This window comes from Vidua chalybeata, chromosome 1 (genome assembly GCF_026979565.1).
Source record: "Vidua chalybeata isolate OUT-0048 chromosome 1, bVidCha1 merged haplotype, whole genome shotgun sequence".
NCBI lineage: Eukaryota > Metazoa > Chordata > Aves > Passeriformes > Viduidae > Vidua > Vidua chalybeata.
In genome coordinates this window covers 125,690,198-125,705,686 of record NC_071530.1, presented here as the reverse complement: position 1 = coordinate 125,705,686, position 15,489 = coordinate 125,690,198, and the positions used below count along the sequence as shown (strand labels likewise).

Sequence of the window (15,489 nt, the reverse complement as noted above, 5' to 3'; positions counted from 1 at the left end):
CATAATGAAACTTCAAATATATTTGTCTAGACATGTAATCTTCCTCAATAGAGTAAATATAGACTGTACACATGCACATTCAAAAAACAGTATATTGGAAAAAGATAAGAAAGTTGGCAAAGTCAAGGAATACAAAGTTAGGAAATGCCAGAATTTAGGAACTTATAAGCTCCTATCATTTGAAATTATTACAGGAATTTTATATGAGCTGCAATATGGATCTAAAAATTCCTACCTTACCTTCTTGCAAATATACTGCAATTTTTTGTTTTCATTATTAAAAATGTGTTCCTGCTTTAAGCATATTTTCTACAGTATATATTAAGGTTTTGTTTTTCTACAGAATATAAAGTTACTGTCAGTTGATATTATCATTAATAGATTGGTATGGCAATGTGATCTGTCCTGGTATCTGTCTTAATTGCACAAAGACTCAATTCCTGCATCAACTTATTAATATTAATAAGCTATAAAATTAACTACAAACATTTCAGTCTAGTTTATTATTGCATTATTATTCTAGTATTCTATGTATTCTAATACCAACTAGCTTCTTCTGAAAATAACTTTTTCTTATTCTTTACTACCAGCAGAAACAATTTTCAATTTTAGTGTACCAGACTAAATGGTACACTAAAATGTACTATTTTAATGTTTCAATTTTAAAAATTTTCAATTTTAGTGTACCAGAAAAACTATATATCAACTAAGTTCATAGGAAAAACAGTTTTGAACTTTTTATATTAAATCAAATTTTTCTAGTATCATCAAACCCCCTGATTCAACAGGTACCAGAGTATCAACTCTATTGCACTAATACTCTGTTTCACATTTAAGAAAGAAATCCTGCTGTATCCCTACTGCATTGAAAACAGAAGGCTGATCTTGCTTCCAAGGAATTCAATAAAAAAGTTGTCATTGACTTAATTGAAAGACCAGGAGTATCCATGGATATAGCTACACAGGAGCACCTTCTACATATCATGGCATGTGCTGTACTACTCAAAACACACGGGAAAAAAGGAAAGATACTTTTGTGAGAAAATATTGTGCACAATATCTCATCTTTAAGAAATTACGACCTCAGATAAAAAACTCTTTCATGTCACAACCCAAGTGGACAAATATTCAACGTGTTGCACAAATGCCAGCGACAGCAATACCTGACTCCCAGTTTGTCTAAGCTGCTACAAGCCACACACAGAAAGCTACACATTTTATGTTCAAAGAGTACCTGGTATGCCTTGTCCTTAGTATATTTACTTAGAGTATCTTTTGTATGTGAGATATCTTCTTGATGATGATGGCAAGCTTCATTCAGCCTTGTTTTCACCACAATTCTCTTTTCCAGGCCAAACAGAGATTGCCAACATATGCACTAATTACTGTAGATGCATAGATGACTGTCTTAAGCCACCATGTGCAATAATCTACATTCCACACACAATAAAACTTTCACAAAAGTGCTGAACTGAAGCCTTTAACTCTGTATTTACTATAGATGGCCAAAATTCTCTTGGCTTTCAAGATTTTCACTATTTTCTCAGTTTCCAAAAGTTGACAGAACTGCTTGTTGTTCTGTGTAAGCAGCAGTTGAGAGGCAAGTATCATAATTTGGAAATCTTCCTTTGAATTTCAGTGATGAAGTCTAATGTCAGGAGATTAAAGCAATTTATTTCAAAACATACATGTTACATGAAGCAACCAATATCAATAAATAGATTATTATCAATTTCCAGAGGTCACAAAGTATTTACTTTGAAAGATACAGTTTATAAACATATGTAAGTAGCATTACCCTTTCAGGAAAGGATCAAGGCTTTTGAAATTTTCATTAGGAAGCTCCTAGAACCAAACTCTATTACTGTACTTCTATAAAGATACTTTACTGATGCTCTGAAAGGCTGTAAAACATAATAGTAAAGAGCTGGTCATAAAAGAAATTGATGATTATGGATTATACAGTAGTTACCTTTTGAAGTGAAATGGTAATTGCAATACGATATTATTTTGCTGCACACTGAAGAAGTGTTGCAAAATAAACTACAAAGTTTAAATATCTAATATTTGTGGCAGAGATGATAGAATGGTAGGACTGAGAATAGGCAAAAGATTTGAGTCAGTGAGAAAGACATCATCAGTTCACCTGTGTTTTGCAAAACATTTGCTTCAGATCTGTTTGCACGGCTCCTTCTTCTTGCTTGTGTGGGCAGTCGTACTGAGCTTACCAGCATCAGTGTTTTCAGAATATCTACTCAAAGGAGTAAGAAAGTCAGGCTTCTCTCTTTTGCAAATGACTCTAAATTCTGAAGCATGGGATACATTGCATCATATTTCAACAGCAGTCAAGGACAAGTTCCAAATTGCATAACTGCTCTTGTACTGTCAGTGAAGTTACCTAAAGTTAAGGTAGGTTTCACTTAACTGACCTTAAATAACACTTAAGGCTGCAAAACATGGCCTGGAGGCCAAGAGGTATGCAGATTGCTCGTACCAGTGCTACCTGCCTTTAAACAAACAAGCTGCACCTCACACTATAACTTTCTGAAGGCCCAGGAAAGTCTTCTACAAACTCTTCCACTTTAAAAAATCCCAGGAAACAAAAGTGTTGGAAGTAGGTCCCTGGTTCTAGGGAGATGGATGTGGTCTCTGCCAAGCATGTCGTGGTGCATGGAGGAGCGCCTGTTTGTCCTGTGGGACACTCACAGCTCTCAGTACAGTTGTCTGGGGGATCTGCTTATCTCACCAAGTTGTTCCAAAGGGCTCCCACTTTTCATAGAGACTGCCCAGAGACCAGAAATACCAAGTTCAGAGGCTCTGAGTACCGCACTGACATGAGAAATTTGCTATTCAGACATGTGACTCAAGTAAATTGAGCACAAATAATCAAATTCTAAACACATAAAAACAATACATCAGGCAGACATCAATAGCAACAGAATTTAATGTTTCCTGTCAAGTAATGAGGCAATAGTCAGTTGCATCAATTTGTAGTGCATCTTTTAAGAAAATTTAAAATCAAGTTCTCCTAAATGTTAATAAAATTTAACATATGCTTAAACATAAAATCCCTGAAAGAAGCAATTCTTTTCTTGCAGGTTTATGTAATTTTTATTTACTCATGTATTAAATAGCATGTTTGCATTTGACCTATAGTATTTAGATTCTTTTTTTTTCTAAATGTCTTTTTAGGATATAAAATGTATTTCAGCCTTTTGGACCTGATTGTTCTGCTCTAGTCCTATTCCACCAGCATCTGTAATAAATACTACTCCATCTAGAATATTTTGAAATATAACACCTTTCTCCACTCAATTTCTTTATTTTAGTATCTAAAAAGGACTTGGGAATTCTTAGTATTTTCTATTTAAAGACTTCAAATTTACAACTGGGTCTTGTTTTGCATCGACTCAATAGCTAACCTTTGCCTTTTTTGTGTTAGACAGATTGGTATAGGGGAGCCACTGGACCAATTTAAGTTCTAGATTTAGGAAATACTTTCTTAGGAAGACCAGTTACTGAACCTACCCTTTCTGTTAACGCTTCCAAAGCCACCTTGTGAAAAGTAAGAGATTCCTGGTGGGAACAGCTGAGAGGAAGCAAGTACCTGTAAGGACTGAAAAGAGGCTTAGCCAAAGTGTCCTTTTAGTCCTGCACCTTCACAGTGGTCTACCTTCCAGCTGGGAAGAAAGACACAGTACTGGGACCAAGCCAAGAGCCAGACCAGCACTGAGTCATGGGGTCCCTGCACCTTTTCTGACAGTCACACTGCACAGGAAAATATCTGATAGCATTCTTTACTCTGGTGTGAGTATTTGAACTACAAAGCTGAATAATACACTTCAAAATTCAAAGTAAATGAAAGAATAGGAATAGTTTTTAATTTATACTCTCTCTAAAAGGATAAGGAGTAAGAAGGACCCCTGGAAGTAAAGCTTTAAAAGAAGGAGAGGTAAAAAAAAAGTAAATAAAGACCAATAGCAGTCTGGTTTTGCATCCAGATGAATAAAACTGAAACACAGAGTCATGTGCAAACAGATTTAAAGGGTTCAAGTTGGGTATAAAAGCAACAAGAAATCTAAGCTTTGTCTTGCTCCTGAACTATTAAACCATTTCATTCTTTCATAGTCAAAGATGTAAGACTACTAAGAGGAAAATAATCCTACTTCAAGAACCACTTACATGAATTGTGTCATGTTATATTTTGTGAGGAGTATATTTTCTTGTTTGCAACACTTTAATTGTTGTGGTTTCATTGTTTAAGTAAAAAAAAAAAAATTTGTGAAATAGCTGTCGTGGTGATGAAAGCTAAAGTAGAGGGGGAGAGAAGCCTGAGCTACAGGGGAAGGTAAGGAAGACTGGGGATTGAAAACATCCCCGTTGTCTGGAGCCAATGAATCACTGGGAATTTTTTATCCATTTTTATTTCTGCCCCTTCTCCTCTTTCTACTCATCTCCCCTCTTCCATCCCTCTCCTACTGCTTCCTTTACGTTCATCCTACTGAGCTGTGCTGATGCCAGATGAAAGGTCCAACAAGTCTGAAATTAAAAAACAAATTACAAATAAAAGATAAAAAAGATCCAGAAATTCAAATGAGCACACCCAACATTTGAAAATGGGCTTTCCTCTGTCAATGCAGATCAGTGTAAGACAGATCTCTACAGCTGGGTTGACTTTAATCTTAAAACATCTGAGAACGTAAAGTAGCCAGTCCTATTCTGATTATGATGAGTATTTACAACATTCATTAATATTTGTGTCCAAGTATCATGAATTTCTGAACCCATTTTTAAATTTCTGAGATGAAATGTCACACTATGTATGACATCAACTTGTACAACAAATTAAAAATAAATAAATGTGGCATCCCTGAAATAATTTCCTTAAACTGAACTGCAATTATTCTTCTTGTAATCTTGCCTTTCACAAGCCTGTCTCCAAGTGTGTGATCCTCAGTCAGGGTGCCTAGACTACCTACTCACCCAGAGCAGTGGGCAGAGAGAGACCAGAGACACTGAATTTGTGTTTGGCTAATATGCCCTACTCTCACTGAAAAATTCAATTGGACCTATCTGTGTTCTGACAATCTATGGTCATGAGACCTTTATATTCCCGTGACAACACTGTGCTCCTAACTCAGAGCAGAGAGGCAAGAGTGAAAAAGGAAATGTTATGGTGCATAAATGAAAGCAGGAAAATAGGCGAAAACTTCATGAAGTCAGCAAAGAGTTTTAGCCTTCTAAATCTGTTTTATGTGAACACTGCTCAGACAATGCATTTTTGAGGGACAGTACAAAAACCTAGGTTTGAAATATAAATAGAATGTGAAGAACAAAGACCAAGAGGTGGTGAAGTGTGTAACATGACATGGTAGCTGCAAGTAAAAGTTTATAGTCCCCAGAGAATATTACTGCGCTTATTTGAAGCAGTTATTTCAAAGTGCTGAGAACTCCAACTTTTTAACTTCCCTTCTCAATTCTGACAAGTCTGTAAGATTTCTGAGTCTGTGCAAACCATTATATTATAGCTGTTAGAGCTTACAGCTGCCGCTTACTTTATCATGGTAGTAATACTGTGGTATTTGGGCAATTAACTCTCACTACGCTGAGTTTTGTGCTTACTCCTATAATACCAAATGGTTCATTTCTAATTTGGATTCAGCTTTAGTTTGGTTTCATACTATGCTGTCAGTGAAAAACATGGCCTGTGTGAGCAGTTTGATGATGTCTGCACAGGCACCCAGCTAGTGCCAGGCCAAGAAGACGACAAAACCCATGGTGGAAACATGTACACTACTTTCATATATTTCAGTACCTATAGAAAATCGTACAGAAAGCCCAAACATATATTGAATGAAGTAGCTGAATTCATAATTTGTGGAAAAAGAGATTGATATCACAACATATTGTGTAGTGTCACAAATCGGCCGTTGCTTGGCATCCTGCTACACACAATGACTTGGGACAGATCTGAAGCAAGGCACTGAAGTAAACTGTATAGAAGAGCTGATTTTACAGACATTAACAGTCTTACAAAATTCCAGTCTTCTCTAAAAAATTACTTGAGACAGGGAAAACTAAAATCTATCTGGTATTCAAAAGTACAGGTTTTATTGGAGTATTTAAAAACAAGCATGTACATGAAGATACCAGCAGGATGCTATCAGTAGTAAAATATTTCCCCTACATTGCCTGGATGACCTCAGCTCACAAACTAAGAAAGCCTTTTATAGTTTCAAGATCCAACTTCAGAGACATCTTCAGAGACATAAAATTCAGATCTTCTGCTGTTGATGTACTATTTCTTTTTTAAATACATCTTACAATGATTCATATATACAGTACAATTAGCTGATTCCATTGCCACCCACATCATTGTTGTGTTTCAAAAATTTTCAAAGGTTTTCAAATGAGGTCCATGATTGTACCCAACAGTTTAAGTCCCTGGATTTTAGAATAGGATTCTGTGAGGAGAACTCATTGAAGGCAATTGTTGTTGGATCACATTATAAAAAGATAGAAAACTGGGTGAAGTGGTGTGAAAAAGATGTGAAATCTTGGTTCCATCAGACATGCCTAGGAATTTTGTCATAGCCTGGAATTGATTCCAGATTAGTATTTAGAAACACATTTGAATGCCTGTGAAAAGGATTTCTGGAAGTTGAAAATAAATTCAAATAAAAACTTTAAATCCATGAAGATTCTAGAGGCCAAAAAAAATTTTTTAACCAAAAATTTCATTGCAAAATTAGAATTTGAAGTGAAGGACTGGGGCCCATGCGATTCATCTCCTTTAACTTCATCCATCAAAAAGTTAGGGATCTGTTTTAAATGGGCCATCTAGGTTCTCTCTCATCAGCGCAAAGAGAGAGGGGTTTTAGGAAGGTTGTTCATCTCAGCTGTCCGTAGATGCCTCTGTTGGGATGTAATCTGTAATTCTCTGCAGGAAGAGAATATTTATCTCCGTTGACTACAAAGCCTTGAGCTACTGTGTTAGACTTCAATGACTAACTTTTAGATGGCTAAAATGATGACTAGCTTAGTTCTAAAACCCTATTTTTTAAACAGCAAGGTTAAGTGAGATGAATAGAGCCTTTTGTGTGAACCACTTCATCAAAAATCCACAGGAAAAAACGGTTTGACATGAAATTTTGATCAGCATACGTATCACTGATTTTAATAGCACCAGGGCCTAATTCTGCACCTTTCTATTTCTACAGCACCTACTGGAATAGGGCACATGCTGACAAATGGTAATCCAGCATGCTTTTCTCATAAAATAATAAACAATAAAAATAGCATCAATGTCTTGATAAACTACTCCTGTAAAGCAAAAGTGGCATAAATGCAGTTTCTCTTTTCATTATTCATAATGTACATTAATTGTCTACAACTTACAAATGCCCAAGTAGAAGATGGTAACCTCTCCAGAGTCAATCTTGTAACTGTATCATTTAAAGAACTCCATTTAACTGGAAGTTGTATAGGCAGGAGGAAAACTTAATTGCATCCTTCTTCTTCAGTTTGGGAAAAAGAAAACAAAGTGGATGTGAATTTATGTAGTAAAGAGCACATTAGAAAACTGACCTACTGAGCAATACCTCAAGTGTTGGGTTTTATCCTGTGAAATTAGTGGCAAATACAAGATGAGAAATGGTAGTGTGTGTGTGTGTGTGTGTGTGTGTGTTTGTGTTCTACTTAGAAAAGAGTAGCATTAATCCCTTTTAAAGGTACCCAAAGAGGAAGTTTTGTTTTAATTACACCTTCAGGGGCCTGTTTCATAGACAGTGCATGACAGTTTGCATAGCACATTTTTAAATCTTATATTACTTCTATTCTAATACTTATTGTGTGAAGGATCATTTGATAAAATATTGTAACTAGATAGAATGAATTTTGTTGTATAAACAATAACTTGCATTACAGATGAAGCTCAGAAGCATGTTGCTGCACTTACTAAAAGCACAGTGTTTAATTGTAAAAGTCAGTGAGTTATTACTGTAACTCCCTGTGCCCACAAAAAGAGCTGTTAGCATGCAGTAAGCCTAGAGTGCAGGCCTGGTGTGCAAAAATTCACAAGGGTATCTCTGTAACTTTCATTTGTATTGTACTAAAAAAGAACATGGATAGTGTAAACATTTTAGTGCTTTTGCACTCCATTATAAGAAAAAATAGAAAGAAAAAGTAGCATTGTCAACACCATGCAAATATAATTCTTTGACACAGAAACTCCAATTCTTCAGTCAATCTAAAAATACTGCATGCAAGGTATACATGTGCAGTGCCTCCTACAAATTGTAAAGTTACCCTGATTTAACAAGATGTGTCATATCTCTTTGACAATAGGTCCTGTTCACCTTCTATGCAAAACTCTGAGCAGAAACAGAGACACCTTTTTACTGAATGAAGTGTACTGATGTGATGCTTTCCTACAGAACAAATTTAGCCTCATTTCAGTCAGATTAAGAATCTCATTAATACTTGATTTGTGCCAGATATCCCCTTTTTGTTGACCCTGAACACCACAAAGCACATGAATGACTGAAGGGAGGACCTTGAAGAAAGCAACTAGTGTGACTGAACAGGCTGAAAAAAGGCTGTTGGTATGGGGCACAGTGGGAAGAGAGGGACCTGACTTTCATCAGGTTATTCAATAATCACCAAGGCCCAGGAGTTATCATTGTATTCTTTATGGTCTCTTGCTCTTCAAATAATAATAATGGCCTGTACTGACTTTTATAAGCTACTGCCTGTCCAAAAGACTACAAGCTGTTCTCAGAGGACCATAAAAATAACTATAGAAAGTATAGAAAATGAGCTGTTTCCAGAGCTCCACCTTGACTTGGTTGCTCAGAGACTGCACATCAGTAGAAGCAATAATCACTGGCATCAGGAGGAGGCTACCTGGGAAGGACCACTGGTGTAAACCAAGTTTAATCAGACCTTTGGGTATTTTAGGAGAAAGGCATGTGAGTGTGCAAAGAAAAAATAAAAAGTCTGGGGAGTGTCATTGATATCCCACCACATTTATACCCACTGTTGGTCATCAGTCATAAGAAATCCACCTTTGCTTCTTCAAACCTCTGCCAGTCAAGTCATATAGAAATTATTCTGCTTACTATCATAACTGCATCAGAAAAAAACCCAAAACAAAACAAAAAAACAAAAACAAAAAAAAAACAACAAAAAAAAAAAAAAAACAAAAACAAAAAAAAAACCAAACCAATCCTGCTCCTGAAACAGAAATGCAACTGCATAATGGTTGAGCCCCAACACCCTGGCAGGCCAGCCAGGATGTAAAGAGTCAGGAGACACACAGTGATGTACCAGAGATGCAACCTATTAACTCTTAGATTTTGTCAAGAGGCAGCAGATAACATAGGTCTGTATAAATCCAAAACCAAGAAAGTTAAACTCTTAGCTATTAAACAAAAGTATTGGTTAAGCCCCGAAGGATAATCTACGTAAGATTTTTGTTAATTCTCTATCATATTAGAGCATCTTTAAAAATCTCTCTCTCTGTGATCCTGTCTATTCATCTACATATCTATATTTTTATTCCAGAATACAGCAGAGATAAAAACATGTTATTTTATTCACATTAAGCAACCTGAAATTAACATAGTAATTTGAAGGTCTACTTGATTATTTTTTTTAATTGTTGGCAGATGATTCATTGAGATGAAAAATCACACTTCATTGTGCAAAAATAAACTTTCTCAGAAAATACTGCCAAAGCTGCAGTATAAATGCTTTTGAAAGATTAAGTGCATTATAGAGATTAGAGTGTCATTTTGAAATAGAAAAAAAAACAGGGGGGAAAAAAGGTACAAACTATCCTAATGTGGGTATGTGCAAAACAATAATATCCAAGCCATTTTACTCCTGTAATTATTTAAAGATCAATAAAATAAGATTGGTACCTTCACACAGGCCAAAATGTTGCATTTTAATCCTTATACCACTTAAAAGCAGCATTTTCTTTTCTTCTGTCAGTCTGGATCTGAGTTTAAGGGAGTTACCAACAGTGTAACTATGTAGACAGTGTCACAGATTACATAATTTTTCATTAGGAAATACTCAGCTTTAGCCTTCTGTTCAGATATTCTGCAAGTACTTAAAACATACAGGATTTGGTTTCAGAATTTGACAGCATACCACGTCCTCTAAGACCAAGAGAAGTTAAAACATACATCTGAGGGCAAACCTATCAGTCTCTGTAATCCCACCATTTAAACACTATTAAGCTTTTTTATCTTTTTATCTTTTAAAAGCCAAAATGCAGGGAAGGAAGAAAATAGGAAAAAATCCACTATAAAAGAGAAACAAACTACCAAAGAATAATGCTTTAGAAGACTAGAGAGCTAAGATATAAGCAACCGGCAAAGATTCTAATAAGGTAAAAATTTTAAAGAACACTGTAGTCAACTTTCACATTTATTCCTGATAAAAGATTGTGATACAGCATTGCCTCAAACCTGTTTACATTCCCTTCCCTGGTAGGAATACAAAATACTAAGACAATATGTAGAAAACTCTTGAGAGTTTAAAAACCAGAGTGTTGCAGAAGAAATTTCCAAGAGTTCTTTCCTGTTGCACTACAACCAAAGAAATTCAGGCTGGCTAGGCAGAGTGAAGGAAAGTCCACATGGTGCAAACCCTGTTTCAGCTGAAAACAGAACAGACCAGTGTGGGCAAAAGAGGATTCGAATGCAGCTTCCCTGTTTCTGCTGCAGCATGATTTTGGGCAGAGCCAGTCTCAACATCCCCTCCCAGCACCAGCCACACTTTTGGGAACCTCTCCCAGTTAAGCCCAGAAATTGTGAGGGAAAAGGAGCTGAAATTGCTCTCTAAAAATATACTATACTCTGAAGACCAAAGACATGGAGAAGGAGCCTTACTGTTTAAGGTCAGCAATGGCACAGAAAAAAAAAAAAAAAAAAAAAAAAGGAGAATAAACTGTCTGAAAATAAATTTAGGACAGAAATTCAGTTTCTAAAAGCATGAAAAGTGAAGCTCTGCCCTGCCTTCAAGAGGTGCAGTGAAAGTGATACCCCAGCTAAATTTAAACCAGAGTTTTTTGAATCTGAACAAAATAAGATCAGCCTAGTATCACAGCAAACAGACTTCATGACTCCACTGGTCACTCTAGTTCTATCTCCCACGTTGAAAAATGTAAGAAGATAGTCTTTTACCAGTTCAGGCCACTACCAAAGCTAAAACCACATATTCATGAGTCAGCACACAATGCTGTACAGTTTCTCATTTCTGTTCACCTGTTCTTTTTCATTTGCAAGTAAATACTAATAATAGTAGTTAGTTATAGAAGAAGAAAAGAAAAACTGCTTTCCAAAAATTTCAGTTTACAACCCTTTATAAAGGTATCTTAAATCCCTATACTGTTCTGAATACCAAAACAGATATAAAGAAAAATAGATGTCATTTCAGTCTAGACACCCATTACTTTCAGGAGCTAGGGCAGTATGACTATATCCCATACTATATAAGGAATATAATGATATCATCACTTGTAGAAACAAAGCTGCAATTTGTAGGCAAAATTTTTATTCATTTCAAAAACACAAAAGGACAATTGTCTTTGACACTAACTATGGCTTTCTAAAACATTAGTCATGGCATAACTATAGAAACACCAAGCTGAAACCCATTCCACCAACCCAAATCCTACTCTGCCCACATACTGCATAGAGGTGGAAAGATCCTCTTTCAAAATTGGCTCCTTTATTCATATTTTAATGTCCAAAGGCAGTTTGATATCTATGAACTCCTACAACCTCAAAATACTGCAAATGAATTGCATGTATATTAATTACCATAGTACTCAGACAACAGGTGCTTTGTAGATGAAATCTGGCACTAAATAGAAAGTTTTAAGCATGCACTTTCTCAGACTTTGAGATAAGACTAGGTGAGCAGGATTAGCTCTTCACTCAGCAACTATCTGTAAAAAATTACTCACACAACACACCTGCAGTATTAAAAGAAAGGACAAAAGGATCATTCTGGAAACTGCTAGCCTAGTTACTTTATTTCAGTGTTTTAGCAGTATCAAAATATTTTGCTTACTGGGAGTTGCACCTCATTTAAAGAAAACACTTCATTTAAATATAAGGAGGGATGGAAATAAATAGAGGGGTGGAGAATAAAGTTTCAATCTCTCTTGTTTTTATTGGCTTGCTTTTAAATTAAAAAATGAAAAAGTAAGCAGGCTGACTCTTCTTAAAATGTGGCATAATGACCCAACAGATCGTAAGTATTTTAGAAAAGTCATCATAAGCTATCATGGAAATATCTCAGCTGGTTTTTAGACACATGAATTCTTGACCCTGTTATGCTGTCAAAAGTATTTACCATGTTAGAGCAGAATTCATGCATAAATATGTGCAAAATATTTTTATTACAGTTAAACTGGAAAAAACCAGTGCAAATGCATAATAGTTATGTTTCTACAAAGACAAATGAATTTATTTATTTTTCAGCATGACTAATTGCATGATATAAACACTTCTTACACTTTCTACTTTAAAGGAAGCTGTTACATTGCAAGAATTTAAACATAAGCATTAGAAGCCTCATATTTCCAAATGCATTTGTAATTCTCTGAATTATATTTGCTTACATGACAGTGATAAAATAAATATATCCCCTGTAACTTACTTTAGTTTCCACATCTGAATACATGACATATCTTTATAGTCAGTTATAGATCCTTAAATGTTCTTTGTAAAAAATACAGTAAGCAATCCCATCACAATAAAGTAAACAACAGAGAACATCACAGAACATTCAGCACTTGAACTTTAGCATAATATCATACCATAATTCTCTCTGGAGGGAAATAAATAAATAAATAAACAAACAAACCCCAAACCAACCCACCCTGTCATCTGGAAAAATCTTTCCAAACTATGTTTTACAGCACCAATCTCCTGTCTGTACATCAGGGGCAGTCTCTGTTAAGCATTTAAGTGCTCTCAGTGAAAAGTAACAGTTTCTCCTCCAATCCTGAACTCCCAGTAACCATCAGGGAAAGTAACAATTTCCCATTCCCTGTCAGCCAGTGGTACTACTAATCATCAAACAAAAATTAAACACCTTCAAGCAAATATCAGCTTCTGATTAATCTCCATCTCAACGAATTAGAGTCATAAGAGGCAACCTGCTGCCTTGTTTACGCCTTTTTAATATGAGGAGCAGAAGTTGGATAGAAGGGTTTTCTGCCCTTAGGGCTACAAAATATGCCTCATGTGGCAGCGAGCCAGCTCTCCAAGGGAACCTCCTTTGCTGTTTCACAGTTATTTTCTAACGGATAAATTTAAACAGACATAAAAACACACGAGTCACCACAATACATGGCCAGAGCTATTGTTTTTGTCTGAAGTCCTGTGAGCATCTGCACTCGTAATGAGGATCTTAAGGTTCCATCCAGTTTCGGTTTGGGCTTTACTTTTGGCTGTTTTGTTTATTTAGGTTTTTTAAAATGCATCGAGGAGAGGAGGGGTGTCTGGATTTTTTTTCCCCCAGCTGCTTTCCCCTGTATACAGCACAGCACATAAAACACCTCTCTTCATCTTTACTGACCTAGGCTCAATTAGTGCAACATTTTGCACACATCCAAGCAATCACAAGGCAGAGATATTTAGTCCAGTCCTCGTGTGTATTGCACAGACACGTTTAGAAAGGGGTGGAAGGAGATTTCTTTAAAATAAAAAAAATCTCACAATGAAATTTACACAGTGTGGAAACGCCTACAAGGAGATGAAGTACCTGCACTGGGGAGATGTTCAGTTGTTCACTTCATCTTCCGTTGACAAGGAAACCAAACCGCACTTCATTCTCCAGGAAAACCTTCCACTGCCATCATTTGAAAATGTATTTATTTGTATATATGTATATATCTATCATCATCATCATCATGATAACAATAACCATCATAAAACACTGCTGGCAAAAGAATAAAAAGTGAAGGTGCAAAATGTGCAAAAGTAAGGATCATCTCTTTGGCTTTCTGTTTTGCTTTGTTATCTTTAGGGAGGAAAAAAAAAAGTATTTAAAAATGATGACTGCAACATGCTGCAAGAAAAGTTTCACATTATAAACAGGCATCAAAAACTGAAGAAGAGGAAAACCAAAAAACCCTGCTGGTTGCACTGTTAAAAAAAAAAAAAAAAAGAAACAGTAACAAAAACAATAAAATTAACATCTTGCTCTGTGGCTTCCACCAGAATTGCAAGATTACAAACTCTGTGTAAACACTGCTGTAAAATGCATTTGCAATTCCCATCTCTTTAAGGAAAAAAAAAGCCCTTAAAAAAACACCCAAAAATAAAAATAAAACAACACCAGAAAAAAATCCTGTGCAAAAAGAGTTAGAAACATGCCTTTCTCTTATCTTTAAAAAATAAGCATCATATTTCACATCGCTTTTCCGTGCCACAACAAAACCAGTTGCATATATAGATATATGTAGCTACTAAATGTATATCAGTTGTTGCTGGACTGGTGTTATTAATATTATCATTTTGCAATCCCAGTGACTCCCGGCCCCAGCAGCACCTTTTGCTCACAGTTTAGTAACCATCGCATGCTAGGAAAAAAAACTTGTCATCAGCAAAAGATCAAATCCATTTAAACAATAATCAAAGAGGAAGAAAAAAAAAAAAAGAAGAAAAAAAGAAAACAAAAAAAAAAAAAAAAAAAAACAAAAGGAAGAAAAAAAAAAAAAACAGGACAAAAAAGGAGGACAAGAATGTCAGCGGAAAGGTACTCACCGAGCGGGAGTAAAAGGGAGGAATAAAAATGAGAGTTACTATAAAATACAGTATGGCGGTGGAAGAAGGAATGAGGCGCTTTTTTTTTTCTCTCCTCTCTAGTCTCTGCCTCCGGCAACCGCCACGTGATCCGGAGCCGGGCGGACTCGCAGCCGGGAGGGCGCAGCGGCGGCGCCGGGCGCGGACCCAGCCCGAGCCCAGCCCGCTCCGCTCCGCGCCCGCCGCAGCCGCCCGGCTTCGCCGCCGCCCAGCGCTGCGCTCCGCACCGCGCCGGCGCTGCCCTCGGCAGGTGCCGCTCGCCCCCGCGCTCAGACACGCTCCGCTCCTCTCCGCTCCGCTCACTCACTGCCGCCGAGCGCGGGCACGCAGCCGGCCGCGCGGGCGGGGTGCGGAGGCGGGCGCGTCCTGCGCGGCAGCGCAACTTGCTCGCCGGCGCTGCGCGAAGTTATCGCCTGACACCGCCCGCCCGCCTGTTGCCCTCCGGCCGCGGCGCCGCCGGCCCCGCCGCTGCAGTGCCGCTCGCCCCCGGGAGTGGGGTCGGCGGCGGGCGGAGCGGAGCGCCGGGGTTTGCCCGGGTGAGAGTGAGGTGCCTCCGGCGGCGGCCCCGGTGCAGCACCTGTCTCCGAGGCGTGTGCCCCCGGATTACCCCTCCCGCCGATGTGGCGGGGGATGGGGGACTGCTCGCGGGGGTAGCGCG

The 15,489-nt window shown here is 37.4% G+C and overlaps 1 protein-coding gene across 5 annotated transcripts in view; it reads right to left on the bottom strand.

Moving 5' to 3' along the window:
• Positions 1-14,951, bottom strand: part of RALYL (RALY RNA binding protein like) — a 377,933-nt gene extending 362,982 nt beyond the window's left edge. For 2 of the 5 annotated variants that reach the window (XM_053955902.1, XM_053955909.1), the window contains exon 1: positions 14,793-14,951. The gene's annotated coding sequence lies outside the window, so the exon portion shown is untranslated. Of the gene's footprint in view, positions 1-13,788; positions 14,436-14,792 lie in introns of those variants that run through there. The other 3 variants (XM_053955880.1, XM_053955886.1, XM_053955873.1) reach the window with 3 other exon arrangements.
• Positions 14,952-15,489: the final 538 nt, after the last annotated feature.